General features: G+C 40.2%; 2 non-coding genes across 2 annotated transcripts; both read left to right on the top strand.

The window, feature by feature from the left end:
* The first annotated feature begins 3,226 nt into the window (after positions 1-3,226).
* On the top strand, positions 3,227-3,330 carry LOC112768703 (small nucleolar RNA R71). Its single transcript, XR_003186102.1, has one exon. It is a non-coding gene; the product is annotated as a small nucleolar RNA R71 (small nucleolar RNA).
* A 12,066-nt stretch (positions 3,331-15,396) lies between these two features.
* Positions 15,397-15,504, top strand: LOC112767876 (small nucleolar RNA R71). Its single transcript, XR_003185316.1, has one exon. It is a non-coding gene; the product is annotated as a small nucleolar RNA R71 (small nucleolar RNA).
* The last annotated feature ends 394 nt before the right edge of the window (positions 15,505-15,898 follow it).

Genomic DNA, 15,898 nt, shown 5'->3' on the forward strand with positions numbered 1-15,898 from the left:
TTAATACATAAACACCACAGGCATTTGTCTCAGAAGTTCAAACCATTGATGCCTAGCTTATTTTCTCAATTTTTTTTTTGCTTTTTGGTTGCCCTTTTTCAGTGGCTTTTTCTTCTTCTTTTTCTTTCTTTTTCATGGCCAAAGACATTTATTCATCAAGATCCATAGACAGTTTTCAAATTCTACACAAAAAAAATGATAATTCTACACTCTATTTCCAGTGATCTGACTTAAACAATCAAGCATGCATACCACCACTTAATTCTACTTGATTTGTCACTAATTGAGCCAAGTTACTTTTGTTCAAACTTTTCTTTTATTTTTGGAAACAGAACAAGCATGGCAAGCATTTGTTTAAGAAGGTGAAGTTATATCCAAACATCTAGGCATTCACTTTATTCAAAGCAGTAAACAGACACTCATACTAAAAACTTCACATTCCAGAAAGATTCAACAATTACAGTTTAAACCAGAACGAGCATGCTTTTGTTTGCCCTTTTAAAGAATGGTCAAGGAACACTACCACCTTGTGAAATTTCCTGTTTTCTCTTTGTTGCCAGGAAACAATTTGATTTCTCCTTCTTCTCCTAGTTGTTGCTTCATGTTCTTTCTAAGATCCTTGTTTCCTTTCCTGCAAAGAGTTATGAAGTTGCTTGCTTCTCAAGCACTTGAGTGGTTAGCTCAACTATGTATGGGCAAGTGTCTGAGTCTTAAGTTAGTGTGTGAACACCAAACTTAGTCTCCTACTTACTCTCTGTTCTTTGAATCCTTGAGTTCTCCTTGGAATGAAGTTGCTGCTAAGGATTTTAAGCATTTCTGTGATTGCTTCGAATGGTTGTTCCTTTCATATAATTCAAAGGTTATTGTGTTCAGTTGATCTTTATGGTGGAACACCAAACTTAGAGTCACACATTCCCCTTTGAATTATTGATCCACGAATTCATTGTTTGGTGTGAAACACCAAACTTAATTCTTTGCAATGCACAGAAACTACTTCACCCTTTTTATTGAAACAAATAAAAGAAACAGCAAGGGAGTATTACCTCAGGTTGGGTTGCCTCCCAACAAGCGCTTCTTTAACGTCACTAGCTTGACGGTTGCCCCTTGTTAGGGTGGATTGTAGTGCTTGATGTCTTCTCCTCTCACTATGAAAACGTCCCCATTTGATTCCTTCATGACTTCTAAATGTTCCATAGAAAGAACTTTCCTGATTGTGAATACTTGAGGGAGCTGGGAAGGAATGGTTTTGAGGCCAGGTGGGATTGGCAGATAATGACTTGATATCACTTTATCTCCCGGAGAGAAACCTTCAGTGGGAATTTTCTTGTTTCTCCACCCTCTTGGCAATTTCTTTACAATTCTTCCCTTTCTCTTGAGGATTTCTTCATTGACCCTTATGTCAGGAGGATCCTTCTGATCTGTTTCTATTGATTTTTGTGGCTTTAACTCTTGCAATTCTTGTTTGCCTTCCAAGGACTGTTTCAGAATTTCAGCTGCTGGATTGCTTTCCTCCAAACACAGATGGCTACTATCATCCTTAGGCTTTTCAGGTTCTGGTTCAGGCTCAGATGCAGGTTTGAAAACATTGAAAATGAGCTGTTCATCATGTATTCTCAAAATTAGCTCTCCTTGTTCTACATCTATGAGCGCTCTAGCAGTGGCTAGAAATGGCCTTCCCAGAATGATAGGGTGTAGGTAGCTTTCCTCCATGTCCAAAATGACAAAGTCTGTGGGGAAGAAATAATTTCCCACTTTCACCAGCACATTCTCAACTACCCCTTCAGCTTGCTTCTGAGTTTTGTCAGCCAGTTGTATGATTACATCAGTGGATCTCACCTCATTCAGTTGTAGCCTCTTCATAAGAGTCAGAGGCATCACATTTATGCTAGCTCCTAGATCACAGAATCCTCTGTCAATTTTTGTTTCCCCTATGATGCAGGGGATATGAAAACTTCCTGGGTCTGTTTTCTTAGAGACTATGTCCTTCTTGATGAGGGCACTGCATTCTTTGTTCATTATTACAGTTTGTCCTCCCTTCAAAACTCTTTTCTTGCTCAGCAATTCCTTTAAATACTTGATATGTGTAGGCATCTGCTGGAGAATCTCAAGAAAGGGAATATTGATATGGAGAGACTTAAATGTCTCTAAAAACCTTGAATAGGTTTTCCCTTTTTCACCTCCTCCTAACCTCTGAGGAAATGGTGCTTTTGGTTGGTATGTTTCCAGCATGCCTTTTTGCAGTTCCTTGGCTTGCTCAGTTTCACTTTCCTGCTTAGCTTCTTCCACACCTTCCTTCAAGATTTCTGGCTCCTGTTCTGAGGGTCTGATTCCTTCTTCTTCTGAGACTTCCTTCAATATGGTGATGGCCTTGCATTCTTCCCATCTCACTCCCTTTTGTTCCCCTTTAGGATTCTTTTCTGTGTCACTAGGGAACACTGCAGTTGACTTGGGGGCCTGTTGAGATAGCTCTCCTATTTGAGACTCCATCCTCTTGAGTCTTTCACCATGGTTCCTTAAGGTAGATCTCACATCATCCCTAAAGCTTTTCAACTCACTTATGTCCTGACCCATGTTTGCCAGCATTCCTTCTATTCTGTTTAATTGATCTTGAAATTGTTGGTTCGGATTAGGTTGGGTAGGTTGATTATTTTGGCCATGATATGATGGTTGGGAGTAAGTGTTTTGTGTGGCTTGGTATGATCTTTGGTTGGAGTTTTGGTATGTGGGATTGTTGTGTTGGTTGTGGTTGTAAGGTTTATGGTTTTGTGGTTGGGTTTGTTGGTTCCCCCACCCAAAGTTTGGGTGGTTTTTCCATCCTGGATTGTAAGTGTTGGAATATGGATCATATGATTGCCTTTGTTGGTTTCCCACATAGTTTGCCTCTTCCCAATCACCTCCTTCAGTGCTTACTTCCTCTTGATCTTGTGTGTGTATTGCGGCCACTTGCTGTGTTTCTAATTTCCTGGTGAGCTCTGCTAGTTGCTTGGCAAACACCTTGTTTTGGGCTAGAATTGTATCAACATGGTTCAGCTCCATGACTCCCTTAGTGTTGTGTCTCTCTGATGCATAGTAGTACTCATTCTCAGCCACTGTCTCAATCACTTCAATGGCTTCTTCCACAGTCTTTTTCCTGTTCAATGAACCTCCTGATGAATGGTCTACAGCCTTCCTTGATTCATAAGACAGTCCATCATAGAAAATATGCAATTGCACCCAGTCATGGAACATGTCTGGTGGGCATTTTCTTGTCAAATCCTTGAATCTCTCCCATGCCTCGTAGAGAGTTTCACCATCTTGTTGTCTAAAAGTCTGAACCTCAGATCGAAGCCTATTGACCTTTTGTGGGGGGTAGAAACGTGCCAGAAACTTGCTTTCCACCTCGTCCCATATTGTTAGGCTCCCCCTTGGGAATGATTCCAGCCACTTCGCTACCTTGTCCCTAAGTGAAAATGGGAACAAAAGCAGTTTATAGGCATCTTCCTGGACTCCATTGGACTTCACAGTGTCGCAAATTCTCAGGAATTTTGTGAGATGTTGGTTTGGGTCTTCATTAGCACTTCCACCAAATGAACAATGATTCTCCACAAGTGATATTAGCTGTGGTTTGAGCTCAAAATTGTTGGCCTGAATGGGTGGTTTCTGAATGCTGCTACCACAATTCCCAGAGGTTGGGTTTATGTATGAACTAAGAACCCTCCTCTCAGGAATGGCATTGTTTCCATCAGCTCTCTCATGGTGGTGAACTTCTCTATCCATGTTGAGATCTAAAGCCTCCTCAAAATTGTCCTCAGATTCTCCTTCAGATTCCTCTTCTCCCAGTACTCTCTTCCCTCTTGCTTCCCTTCTAAGTCTATGAAGGGTCCTCTCTGGTTCGGTATATGGAGGAGTTGATGTCTCTCCTCTCCTACCTGTCATACAAGAACACAGCACAGGTGACAAACAAGTGAAATACTCTTGGTTAATGGAAGAGTATGGTTAGAGCAGTTGAGGAATTAATTCAAACAGTTAGTGAGTCAGTGAGTTAGTTGCTTGAATTTAAAGGCATAAAGAAAGAAAGCATGTAACAGAGTGCAGAAATTAAAATTCAACAAGTAACTTGTACTGAATTAATCAAAACAAAAAAAAATGCTCAATCTAGTTAACTTCCAATTTGAGAATTGTCAATCGAAAACCAATCCCCGGCAACGGCGCCATAAACTTGATGCGCATAAACTTGTTATGCTACGATTTAGGAAATTGCACGATCGGCAAAATTCCTTCCGGCAAGTGCACCGGTTATCGTCAAGTAAAAACTCACAATAGAGTGAGGTCGAATCCCACAAGGATTGGTTGAGTGAGCAATTCGGATTAGAAGTGTGTTCTAGTTGAGCGGAATCAAGATTTAGATGAAAATTGCGGAATGTAAAATTGGCGGGAAACGTAAATGACAAGAAATTGAAATGGCGGAATCTTAAATTGCATGAATTAAAGAGCAGAAGCTAAATTGCTGAAATTAAAAGGGAATGGGGGTGATTGCATGAATTGAGTTGCAGAATGTAAAGAGAAAATGGAAATCAGAAATGGGGAATTCATTGGGTTATAGGAGATATTGAGATCTCCGAATCAAAACATGTTTATCTCTTCCTCAACCAATGCGTTCATTGAATTTTGCTTGGCAATCTTATATGATTGGATCCCAATCCCTTGGCTCACCAATTCTCTCTAAAAACAAACAAATTCCCAATCCCTTGGTTTAAATGTTCATAAGAAGAGATGATGCTCGATCACTGATTTTACCACACAGTTTCATGAACCACAATTTGGTAGGATTACATGTCACAATATCCATCCAAACCCCAATCCAATTCACTGTGAGAAAGCTTCTCTAGCATGAATCCTCCATTCCTTTCCCAAGGTTCCGAAGGATTCCAATTATGGGTAGTTTCTTTCCCAAGACAACTACCCAATGGAATTAGATCGAGAAGCTTTCTAACAAAATTCAAGAGAAAAGATTGAAGAAGAAGATAAACTATTATTGATTCATTGAATTACAATAGAGCTCCCTAACCCAATGAAAGGGGGTTTAGTGAGTCATAGCTCTGAATTCAATTACAAAGATATGAAAACTAGCCAAAATGAAAAGGTCAAGTTCTTCCTAACTTAAATTCTATCCTATTTATACACTTTCTATATTGAGCTTCTGTTGTGTTTCTTGGGCTTTGAGGCCTCTCCCTGCTTTCCTTTTGCCTTGGGTTTATGATCCATAATCTTGCTGTTGATCCAAATTCTGTAACATTCATTGAGCCAACTTAGTGATAATCAAATAATGACACATGACTCAATAAATTGAAATTTCAGACTCATCAATCCTTCAGGCCCAATCCCATAAACCATGATATTCAATTGGGTTTCATACCAGAGTAAGTTTAAGTTAATGTTTGTGCTCAAATACTAACTTAAACCGCAATATTTTTGGCCCAGAAACCTTTTCCACGAGTGGCGTTTAAGTTGCAGTTTAAGCTTAAACTGTAGCTTAAACGCCAGACACTTCCAGTGATGCCTTTTGTGGAAGCACGTTTAAGCTTCAGTTTAAGGTTAAACTGAAGCTTAAACGTGGAAATGGAAGAAGGCAGCCCTGGAGGGTAACTTAGTCGAACACGTTTAAGCTTCAGTTTAAGGTTAAACTGAAGCTTAAACGTGGAGATAGAAAAGGCAGCCCTGGAGGTCGAACACGTTTAAGCTCCAGTTTAAGGTTAAACTGGAGCTTAAACGTGGAAGCTGAGAAAGGTAGCCCTGGAGGTGTCGAACACGTTTAAGCTCCAGTTTAAGGTTAAACTGGAGCTTAAACGTGGAAATGGAAAAAGCAACCCTGGAGGAGAAAACTTGGTCGAACACGTTTAAGCTCCAGTTTAAGGTTAAACTGGAGCTTAAACGTGGAAATGGCTCCCTGGTGCCTTTCCCATTTCTGGCGTTTAACCTCCAGTTTAAGGTTAAACTGGAGGTTAAACGTGGAAATGCTTCCTGAGTGGAATTCTCATTCTGGCGTTTAACCTCCAGTTTAAGGTTAAACTGGAGGTTAAACTTCAGTTTCAGCATTTCTTAGCCTTCATGATTCTGGCGTTTAAGCTCCAGTTTAGGCTTAAACTGGAACTTAAACTCCACATGTGATATTCAAGCTTCCTTTATTGATTTTGTTGCTTCCTTGCCTAGCCTCTTCTTCCCTGAAATCATCCAAACAATTGCATCAAAGTCTTGCAAAATTTCATGAGAAATCTTCCATTCATAGCATTCAAGTAATATAACTAAAACTCATGGAATTTGCATCAAAATCATACTGTTTGGATGGTTCATTGCTTTGTTATTCTTTTAACCATTCTTGGTTACTTTAAGCTCAAGAAAATGCATAAAACAACTAAAACTAACAAAAAAATGCTAGTGAAACTAGCCTAAGATGCCTTGGCATCAGAGTTGGATTTGCAGAAATTAAACAAGGAAAAGTAAATTGCAACAAACAGAGAAGTAAAGGATGTCTTGAATCGAATCGGATCTTAAAACAGAAATGTAAATGAGCATGAAAACGGTAAACAGGGAATGGGAAATGGGAAATCCGGATCTCAGGACCCAAGAGACTAGAAAACCAAGTCTAGATCTCAATGCCTTCCTAGATCCAACAAGAACAATTGCAAAGAAATTGTAAATTGCAAAGAAAGTAGATGAAGAAGCAATTAACCGAAACTGAAATTCAATTAAGCAGAGAATTAAACAAGATCCCAAGGTGAGATTGAAACAGAAGTTCTTCAATTCTCCATCCAAGATCCGAAGCAAGAAAATTAAAGAGTGCTGGGCAAGAACAAGGAAGAAGAGAGATCAATTCTCCTCCCCAATTCTCTTGAATTAAAACAACAATGCTAGAATGTAAAAGTGAATTCCCAAAAAACCAGAAAAGAAAGCTCTATATGAAAACTAAAAAGGGAAGCCCCCTTAAAAACTTAAATCCTATGCTATTTATACACTTTCTTCAAATGGTCTTCAAGCCTTCAATTGGGCCTTTGCTCTTGATGGAATTGGGTTGATAGAGGCCTTGGTTGATTGCTCTTGGAGTTTGGAGAAGAACCGAATTGAACCGGGTTTGGAATCATGAAAGCTTGAGTAAAAGTTTGAGTAAAAGTTTGAGGCTAAATTTTACTCCAACTTTTCACATCAGCCACCCTTCTTTGCTGATACTAACGTTGGGGCAAAAGTTAGGGGTCAAACTTTTGCTCCAACGTTGGCCTCCCCTTGCATACTCATGGCGCCAACGTTAGCCAAAAAGTTAGAGGCTAACGTTGGCGCAAACTTTTGCTCTCCAGGGTGTGTTTTTCATGCGCCAACGTTAGCCAAATAGTTAGGGGCTAACGTTGGCGCAAACTTTTGCTCTCCAGGGTGTTGATTTGTGATGCCAAAAGTTAGCCAAAAAGTTTGAGGCTAACTTTTGCTCCAGCTTTTTGCCCAAAAGTTAGCCAAAAAGTTTGAGGCTAACTTTTGCTCCAGCTTTTTGCCCAAAAGTTTGCACAAAAGTTTGAGGCTAACTTTTGGTCCAGCTTTTTGCTCCCTGGTTCATTTTCAATTAATCCAAAAGTTTGAGCTAAAGTTTGAGGAAAACTTTTGCTCAAACTTTTTGTCCTCTCTTCCTCCTAACCATTCCTCCTTGCTTCAACCTTTCTCCAAGCTTTCTTCACCTATCATTAATCAACCAAACACATCAAAGCTATGCTCAAAACCATGAGATATTCATTCTTTCATAATATGTGACAATTATAGCATAAAACCTCATGAAATAGCATGAATTCATACATGGTTGATTAAATTAAAGGAAGCATGAAAATCTACCCAATTGGCTTGTTTATGCCTCAAGAAAGTGCATAATTCTATTGAAATCAAAAGAAAAAGGCTAGTGAAACTAGGCTAAGATGACTTGTCATCACTATCCCTGGCAACGGTGCCATTTTGATGCGCGAGTTTTGTTGTGTCGGTATAGAAATTCCTCAAATGAATGAATTCTCGTTGCAAGTATAGTTCTACACCAGCAAACAATCCTCCCAATCAAAAATTTGGTTGTCACAAATAACAAATCCCAAATAAGAATTAACCGAAGTATTTAAACTCCGGGTCATCGCACAAGGATTGCAATGAAATGGTCAATTATTGGCTATGAAGGGGCAAGGAGGTTTTGGTTTATAAGAGGAACAAGAAAAGGTAAATCAAGAAAGTGATTAGAGGAAGCAAGATAAAGAACTCCTGGCTAGGACTTAGGTAATTGAGATCACCATCCTTGTCAACAAACCAAACATTGATAATTATAAGGAACTAAGCTCATTAGGTCTACTCACTAAAGCCTTAAGTACACAATGTCTACTCCTAGGCTTGGAGTATATCAAATGGCTTGATCAACATCAATCCATAAGTCCCAACCTAGCTACTAATTAACTTAGTAGTAGGCTAGAGTCAATGGTTATCAAATTAATCCCCAAGGGTTCTAGAATTACCAATTCAATGAAGACCATGGACTCAAGATCACTCAATCCCTTTAGCCTAGGCCAAGGGTCAAGAGGACTACTCAAAAACTAGTGAAAGCATTCTATCAAACACCTTATGTGCAATAAAAGTAAACATCACAAAATGCTAAAATTAAGGAAACCATAACTAACATAAGCAAGAACTCAACAATATCTATGAAGATAAACATAAAAGAGACATGGAAACATCAATTTACATTAAAAGGAAATTAGATCCAACAATGTTCATTGGTGCACAAAATTGTGATCCCTGGTAATGGTTCCAAAAAACATGGTGCTCTAATCTTAATTCATAATTTGTCACAACTTCGATACAACTAACCAGCAAGTGCACTGGGTCGTCCAAGTAATAAACCTTACGTGAGTAAGGGTCGATCCCACGGAGATTGTTGGTATGAAGCAAGCTATGGTCACCTTGTAAATCTCAGTCAGGCGGATATAAAATAGTTATGGAGTTTTCAAAAATAGAGAAGAAAACAAGGATAGAAATACTTATGTAGATCATTGGTGAGAATTTCAGATAAGCGTGTAGAGATGCTTTCGTTCCTCTGAACCTCTGCTTTCCTGCTGTCTTCATCCAATCAGTCTTACTCCTTTCTATGGCTGGCTTTTATGTAAGAACATCACCGTTGTCAATGGCTACTTTTGATCCTCTCTGGAAAATGGTCCGATGCGCTGTCACTGCATGGCTAATCGTCTGGAGGCATCACCCTTGCCAATGGCTGCATCCTATCCTCTTGTGAAAATGGTCCAAATGCTCTGTCACAGCATGGCTAATCATCTGAGGTTCTCGATCATACTGGAATAGGATTCACCCTCCTTTTGCGTCTGTCACTACGCCCAGCACTCGCGAGTCTGAAGCTTGTCACAGTCATTCAATCTCAGAGTCCTACTCGGAATACCACAGACAAGGTTTAGACTTTCCGGACTCTCATGAATGCCGCCATCAATCTAGCTTATACCACGAAGATTCTGATTAGGAGAACTAAGAGATACTCATCCAATCTAAGGTAGAACGGAAGTGGTTGTCAGGCACGCGTTCATAGGGAATGATGATGATTGTCACGTTCATCACATTCAGGTTGAAGTGCGAATGAATATCTTAGAAGCGGAATAAGTTGAATTGAATAGAAAAACAGTAGTACTTTGCATTAATCTTTGAGGAACAGCAGAGCTCCACACCTTAATCTATGGAGTGTAGAAACTCTACCATTGAAAATACATAAGTGAAAGGTCAAGGCATGGCCGAATGGCCAGCCCCTCTGATCTAAGAACCAGGCGTCCAAAGATGTCTAATACAATAGTGAAAAGTCCTATTTATAATAAACTAGCTACTAGGGTTTACAGAAGTAAGTAATTGATGCATAAATCCACTTCCGGGGCCCACTTGGTGTGTGCTTGGGCTGAGCTTGAAGTCAACACGTGGAGAGGTCATTCTTGGAGTTGAACGCCAGCTTTTGTGCCAGTTTGGGCGTTGAACTCCACTTTGCAACTTGTTTCTGGCGCTGGACGCCAGAATTTGGCAGAGAGCTGGCGTTGAACGCCAGTTTGCGTCATCTAAACTTGGGCAAAGTATGGACTATTATATATTGATGGAAAGCCCTGAATGTCGACTTTCCAACGCAATTAGAAGAGCGCCATTTTGATTTTTGTAGCTCCAGAAACTCCATTTTGAGTGCAGGGAGGTCAGAATCCAACAGCATCAGCAGTCCTTCTTGAACCTCTGAATCTGATTTTTGCTCAAGTCCGTCAATTTCAGCCAGAAAATACCTGAAATCATAGAAAAACACACAAACTCATAGTAAAGTCCAGAAATGTGAATTTAACATAAAAACTAATGAAAACATCCCTAAAAGTAACTAGATTCTACCCAAAACATACTAAAAACAATGCCAAAAAGCGTATAAATTATCCGCTCATCACAACACCAAACTTAAATTGTTGCTTGTCCCCAAGCAACTGAAAATCAAATAGGATAAAAAGAAGAGAATATACTATAAATTCCAAACTATCAATGAAACATAGCTCCAATTAAATGAGCGGGACTTGTAGCTTTTTACCTCTTGAATAGTTTTGGCATCTCACTTTATCCATTGAGGTTCAGAATGATTGGCATCTATAGGAACTCAGAGTTCAGATAGTGTTATTGATTCTCCTAGTTCAGTATGATGATTCTTGAACACAGCTATTTTATGAGTCTTGGCCGTGGCCCTAAGCACTTTGTTTTCCAGTATTACCACCGGATACATAAATGCCACAGACACATAATTGGGTGAACCTTTTCAGATTGTGACTCAGCTTTGCTAAAGTCCCCAATTAGAGGTGTCCAGGGTTCTTAAGCACACTCTTTTTTTGCTTTGGACCTTGACTTTAACCGCTCAGTCTCAAGTTTTCACTTGACACCTACACGCCACAAGCACATGGTTAGGGACAGCTTGGTTTATCCGCTTAGACCAGGATTTTATTCCTTTAGGCCCTCCTATCCACTGATGCTCAAAGCCTTGGGATCCTTTTTATTTGCCCTTGCCTTTTGGTTTTAAGGGTTATTGGCTTTTTGCTCTTGCGTCTTGGTTTTAAGAGCTTTTGGATTTTTCTGCTTGCTTTTTCTTTTTCTTTCTATTTTTTTCGCCTATTTTTTTTCTATAAGCTTTGTTCTTTGCTGCTTTTTCTTGCTTCAAGAATCATTTTCATGATTTTTTAGATTATCAAATAACATGTCTCCTTATCATCATTCTTTCAAGAGCCAACATATTTAACATTCATGAACAACAACTTCAAAGGCATATGCACTGTTCAAGCATTCATTCAAAAAACAAGAAGCATTGTCACCACATCAATATAATTAAACTAAGTTCAAGGATAAATTCAAAACTCATGTACTTCTTGTTCTTTTGAATTAAAACAGTTTTTATTTAAGAGAGGTGATGGATTCATAGGACATTCATAACTTTAAGACATAGTTACTAACTACTAATGATCATGTAATAAGACACAAACATAGATAAGCACTTAACATAGAGAAAATGAAAAACAGAGAATTTAAGAACAAGGAATGAGTCCACCTTAGTGATGGTGGCATTTCCTTCTTGAGGAACTAATGATGTCCTTGAGCTCTTCTATGTCTCTTCCTTGTCTTTGTTGCTCCTCCCTCATTGCTTTTTGATCTTCTCTTATTTCATGAAGGATGATGGAGTGCTCTTGATGTTCCACCCTTAGTTGTCCCATGTTGGAACTTAATTCTCCTAGGGAGGTGTTGATTTGCTCCCAATAGTTTTGTGGAGGAAAATGCATTTGAGACATCTCTGGGATCTCATGGTGATGAGCTTCCTGCGCCTCTTGAGCTCCATGAATGGGCTCTCTTGCTTGCTCCATCTTTTTCTTAGTGATGGGCTTCTCTTCCTCAATGTGAATGTCTCCTTCTATGAAAGCTCCAGCTAAGTAACATAGATGGCAAATAAGATGAGGAAAAGCTAGCCTTGCCCCAGGGGAAGGCTTTTTGGCTATTTTGTAGAGTTCAAGGGACATGACTTCATGAACTTCTACTTCCTCTCCAATCATGATGCTATGGATCATGATGGCCCGATCCATAGTAACTTCAGATCGGTTGCTAGTGGGGATGATGGAGCGTTGGATGAACTCCAACCATCCTCTAGCCACAGGCTTGAGGTCCAGTCTTCTTAGTTGAACTCCTTCCACACATATGTCCATGAGGACTTGGTCCAACCTTTGATTAAAGTTGACCCTTCTAGTGTAGGGGCGCTCATCTCCTTGCATCATAGGCAAGTTAAACGCCAACCTCACATTCTCCGGACTAAAATCTAAGTATTTCCCCCGAACCATTGTAACATAATTCTTTGGATTCAGGTTCTTACTTTGATCATGGTTCCTAGTGATCCATGCATTGGCATAGAACTCTTGAACCATTAGGATGCCGACTTGTTGGATGGGGTTTGTTAGAACTTCCCAACCTCTTCTTTGGATTTCATGTCGGATCTCCGGATACTCATTTCTCTTGAGTTTGAAAGGGACCTCGGGGATCACCTTCTTCTTGGCCACAACATCATAGAAGTGGTCTTGATGGGCTTTGGAGATGAATTTTTCCATCTCCCATGACTCGGAGGTGGAAGCTTTTGTCTTCCCTTTCCCTTTTCTAGAGGATTCTCTGGTCTTGGGTGCCATCAATGGTAATGGAAAAACAAAAAGCTTATGCTTTTACCACACCAAACTTAGAATTTTACTCGTCCTCGAGCAAGAAAAGAAAGAATAGATGAAGAAGAAGAAGAAAATATGGAGAGGAGGGGGGAGGTGTGTTTCGGCCAAGAAGAGAAAGGAAGGTTGTGTTGTGAGAAAATGAGGAAGAATGGAGGGTTATATATAGGGAAGTGAGGGGGTAGGTTCGGCCATTTAGGGTGGGTTTGGGTGGGAAATTGATTTTGAATTTTGAAGGTAGGTGGTGTTTTTGAGGTAGGTTTATGAGGAAGAGTGGATGGATGTGAGTGGTGAAGTGGTGATAGGGAAGAGAGATTGAGGTGATTGGTGAAGGGTTTTAGGGAAGAGTGTTTATGGGATTGTGTGAAAGAGGGGTGAGAATAAGTAAGTAGAGGTAGGTGGGGATCCTGTGGGGTCCACGGATACTGAGGTGATCCTGTGGGGTCCACAGATCCTAAGGTGTTCAAGGATTTATAACCTTGCACCAAATTAGGCATTCAAAATGCTCTTGCACACAACTCTGGGCGTTCAGCGCCAGATTGGTGCTTGTTCTGGGCGTTGAACGCCCATTTGTAGCCTATTTCTGGCGTTGAACGCCAGAACCATGCTTTTTCTGGGCGTTCAGTGCCAGCTCTTCTCCAGGGTGCATTTCTTGCGTTCAAACGCCCAGATGCTGCCCATTTCTGGCGTTCAGCGCCAGAACCATGCTCTGTTCTGGCGTTGAACGCCCAAAACATGCTTCTTACTGGCATTTAAACGCCAGTAAGGTCTTCCTCCAGGGTGTGATTTTTCTTCTACTGTTTTTGATTCCGTTTTCAATTTTTTGATTTATTTTGTGACTCCACATGATCATGTACCTATAAAGACATATAACTAATAAAAATATAATTAAATAAAAATTGGGTTGCCTCCCAACAAGTGCTTCTTTAATGTCAATAGCTTGACAGTGGGCTCTCATGGAGCCTCACAGATGTGCAGAGCTTTGTTGAGACCTCCCAACACCAAACTTAGAGTTTGGATATGGGGGTTTGACACCAAACTTAGAGTTTGGTTGTGGCCTCCCAACACCAAACTTAGAGTTTGACTGTGGGGGCTTTGGTTGACTCTGCTTTGAGAAAAGCTTTTTATGCTTCCTCTCCATAGATGCAGAGAGAGATCCTTGAGTTGTAAACACAAGGTTGTCCTCATTTATTTGAAGGATCAATTCTCCTCTGTCCACATCAATCACAGCTCTTGCTGTGGCTAGGAAGGGTCTTCCAAGGATGATGAATTCATCCTCATACTTCCCAGTATCTAGGACTATGAAATCAGTAGGGATGTAAAGGCCTTCAACCTTTACTAACACGTCCTCTACTTATCCATAAGCCTGTTTTCTTGAATTGTCTGCCATCTCTAATGAGATTTTAGCAGCTTGTACCCCATAGATTCCCAGTTTCTCTATTACAGAGAGGGGCATGAGGTTTATTCCTGAACCAAGGTCACACAGAGCCTTAAAGATCATGGTGCCTATGGTACAAGGTATTAAGAACTTTCCAGGATCCTGTTTCTTCTGAGGCAATGTTAGTTGATCCAGATCACCTAGTTCATTGGTGAACAAGGGAGGTTCATCTTCCCAAGTTTCAATGCCAAATAATTTGGCATTCAGCTTCATGATTGCACCAAGAAACTTGGCAGTTTGCTCTTCAGTAACATCCTCATTCTCTTCAGAAGAGGAATACTCATCAGAGCTCATGAATGGCATAAGGAGGTTCAATGGAATCTCTATGGTCTCTAGATGAGTCTCAGATTCCTTTGGTTCCTCAGAGGGAAACTCCTTATTGATCACTGGACGTCCCAGGAGGTCTTCCTCACTGAGATTCACGTCCTCTCCTTCCTTTACAGGTTCAGCCATGGTGATCAATTCAATGGCCTTGCACTCTCCTTTTGGATTTTCTTCTGTATTGCTTGGGAGAGTACTAGGAGGAATTTCAGTGATCCTTTTACTCAGTTGGCCCACTTGTGCTTCCAAATTTCTAATGGAAGACCTTGTTTCATTCATGAAACTTACAGTGGCCTTGGACAGATAAGAGACTAAGTTTGCTAAATTAGAGGTATTTTGTCTAGAGTTCTCTGTCTGTTGCTGAGTGGATGATGGAAAAGGTTTACTACTGTTAAACCTGTATCTTCCACCATTATTAAAGCCTTGTTGAGGCTTTTGTTGATCCTTCCATGAGAGATTTGGATGATTTCTCCATGATGGATTATAGGTGTTTCCATAAGGTTCACCTAAGTAATTCACCTCTGCTATTGCAAGGTTCTCAGGATCATAAGCTTCTTCTTCAGAAGATGCCTCTTGAGTACTGTTGGATGCAGCTTGCATTCCATTCAGACTCTGAGAAATCATATTGACTTATTGAGTCAATATTTTGTTTTGAGCCAATATGGCATTCAGAGTATCAATTTCAAGAACTCCCTTCTTCATAGGCGTCCCATTATTCACAGGATTCCTCTCAGAAGTGTACATGAACTGGTTATTAGCAACCATGTCAATGAGTTCTTGAGCTTTTGCAGGCGTTTTCTTTAGGTGAATGGATCCACCTGCAGAAATATCCAATGACATCTTTGATAGCTCAGATAAACCATCATAGAATATATCCAGGATGGTCCATTCTGAAAGCATGTCAGAAGGACACTTTTTGGTCAGCTGCTTGTATCTTTCCCAAGCTTCATAGAGGGATTCACCTTCTTTCTGTCTAAAGGTTTGAACATCCACTCTAAGCTTGCTCAGCTTTTGAGGAGGAAAGAACTTGGCTAAGAAAGCCGTGACCAGCTTATCCCAAGAGTTCAGGCTGTCTCTGGGTTGAGAATCCAACCACACTCTAGCTCTGTCTCTTACAGCAAACGGGAAAAGCATGAGCCTGTAGACTTCAGAATCTACTCCATTAGTCTTAATAGTATCACATATCTACAAGAATTCAGTTAAGAACTGAAAAGGATCTTCAGATGGAAGTCCATGAAACTTGCAGTTCTGCTGCATCAGAGAAACTAGCTGAGGTTTCAGCTCAAAATTGTTTGCTCCAATGGCAGGAATGGAGATGCTTCTTCCATGTAAATTGGAATTAGGTGCAGTAAAGTCACCAAGCATCCTCCTTGCATTATTATTATTTTCGGCTGCC

The sequence above is a fragment of the Arachis hypogaea genome, chromosome 17 (assembly GCF_003086295.3).
Source record: "Arachis hypogaea cultivar Tifrunner chromosome 17, arahy.Tifrunner.gnm2.J5K5, whole genome shotgun sequence".
NCBI classification, from domain to species: domain Eukaryota; kingdom Viridiplantae; phylum Streptophyta; class Magnoliopsida; order Fabales; family Fabaceae; genus Arachis; species Arachis hypogaea.